This window comes from Condylostylus longicornis, unplaced genomic scaffold (assembly GCF_029603195.1).
Source record: "Condylostylus longicornis isolate FDR11 unplaced genomic scaffold, ASM2960319v2 ptg000428l, whole genome shotgun sequence".
Taxonomy (NCBI): Eukaryota; Metazoa; Arthropoda; class Insecta; order Diptera; family Dolichopodidae; genus Condylostylus; species Condylostylus longicornis.
The window spans coordinates 7,501-10,000 of NW_026578387.1; the positions used below are offsets into that span (position 1 = coordinate 7,501).

Here is a 2,500-nt window from a genome sequence, read left to right on the forward strand (position 1 = left end):
TAAGCGCCATCCATTTTAAGGGCTAGTTGCTTCGGCAGGTGAGTTGTTACACACTCCTTAGCGGATTACGACTTCCATGTCCACCGTCCTGCTGTTTTAAGCAAGCAACGCCTTTCATGGTATCTGCATGAGTTGTTAATTTAGGCACCGTAACGTCACGTTTGGTTCATCCCACAGCGCCAGTTCTGCTTACCAAAAGTGGCCCACTGGGCACAATATATCATAACCTAAAACTTCATTCAAGAAAGTTTAGGTTCTTACCCATTTAAAGTTTGAGAATAGGTTAAGGTCGTTTCGGCCCTAAGGCCTCTAATCATTCGCTTTACCAGATAAGATTATTTTATATAATATTTTTATGCACCAGCTATCCTGAGGGAAACTTCGGTGGGAACCAGCTACTAGATAGTTCGATAGGTCTTTCGCCCCTATACCCAATTCTGACAATCGATTTGCACGTCAGAACTGTTTCGGTCTTCCATCAGGGTTTCCCCTGACTTCTACCTGATCAGGTATAGTTCACCATCTTTCGGGTCACAGCATATATGCTCAAGGTACGTTCTAGTTAGAGGTATAAAAAATAATTAAAAATTATTTATATACATAACTATATAGAACGCCCCAGGATTGATATTATATATATAAAATTATATATATAATTTAATCCCATATTAACAGTTAAGTTAATTACGCCTTTAGATTTTATTTAAAATAAATTCTAATGACTTGCACACATGTTAGACTCCTTGGTCCGTGTTTCAAGACGGGTCCCGAAGGTATCCTAAATCTATAGCATTGCTAATCATATTAATGCATATAATAATTATATTAATATATAAATTAATATAATATTATAAAATTATAATAATATATAATTTACGCATTATATTGATTTTTTATCTGTCAATTATTTATCCGATAATATTTAAATTATATTATATAGAAAATAAATTTTCATATATAAAATAAACTTTTTAAATATATCTTATGATAAATATATATTTATTAACAGATTGCAATGTCCATATATGAAAAAATTGCACACCATCATTATTATATAATTATATAATATTTATAATGTTGAATTTTTCATATTTCATGGATGTTTAGGTTCATCGGGCTTAACCTCTAAACAGTTTCACGTACTATTTAACTCTCTATTCAGAGTTCTTTTCAACTTTCCCTCACGGTACTTGTTTGCTATCGGTCTCATGGTTATATTTAGTTTTAGATGGAGTTTACCACCCACTTAGTGCTGCACTATCAAGCAACACGACTCTTTGGAAATATCTTCTAATAATCATTAACGTCATACGGGCCTAGCACCCTCTATGGGTAAATGGCCTCGTTTAAGAAGGACTTAGACTGTTAATTTCTCATATTAGAATATAGATATTCCATACACTACATCGGATATTTGTATAAACAAAATCCTTTAGTGCTGAACTAGTTTCTTTTCGCTCGCCGCTACTAAGAAAATCCTAGTTAGTTTCTTTTCCTCCCCTAACTAATATGCTTAAATTCAGGGGGTAGTCTCATATGAGTTGAGGTTGTTTTTAAGAATATTTTTAATTTTTCTTTTTAGTTGAAAACTAAATATATATAAGTTACTGTATTGTTTATATTATAAATAATATAATTTTATATAAGTTTTCCTCTTTAATGTATTAATACTAATTTATTAATACTAGGATATACTTATTTTTTTATTATATTTTATAATATAAGTAAAATATATATAATTGAATTTTAATATTATGGTATTCCTACCAGTAATATATCATGTGCTATAAATAATATAATTTAAAATTATATTATAAGCAACTTTATTAAATTATTCTTACAACCCTCAACCATATGTAGTCCATGCAGTATTAAATTTTTTAATAAATTTATATACTCTGTAGCATGGACTGCAATATGCGTTCAAAATGTCGATGTTCATGTGTCCTGCAGTTCACACGATGACGCACAGTTAGCTGCGTTCTTCATCGACCCATGAGCCAAGTGATCCACCGTTTAGAGTTTTATAAAATTTTTTTTTTATTTTCGTCAGATATATATCGATAATATATATACATTCTAAAACATATTAAAATATATAAATAATATAATCTATGTGCTGCGAATGTCTCTAACTTTCCTTTTATCCGTATCCCAACTGTTTTATACAAGAAAAGTTATTACCATAATATATGGACAACAACGTAAGAATATATTTTTATATATTTTCTATATTATAAATGATCGTATATTGTTTTATTTAAAATACTTCCATATTATATAATTAATATAATGATTTTTATTTTTTTTATATTATATTATTTCAGGGGGGATACACTTTGATACTATTAATGTTATATATTTGCAATAAATATATAACAGTATCAGATACATATATTTATTAAAATATACATATCGTATCCAATAAAGGTCGAATAAATGATATAATCATTAATTCTAGAGTTTCATGGACATTTTGACACCTCTTCGTTTTAAAAAT

At 28.9% G+C, this 2,500-nt stretch overlaps 2 pseudogenes; both read right to left on the reverse strand.

Moving 5' to 3' along the window:
* LOC129617157 (large subunit ribosomal RNA) overlaps nucleotides 1-1,550 on the reverse strand; it is a 4,020-nt pseudogene extending 2,470 nt beyond the window's left edge.
* Nucleotides 1,551-1,840: 290 nt separating this feature from the next.
* Nucleotides 1,841-2,024, reverse strand: LOC129617156 (5.8S ribosomal RNA; annotated as a pseudogene).
* Nucleotides 2,025-2,500: the final 476 nt, after the last annotated feature.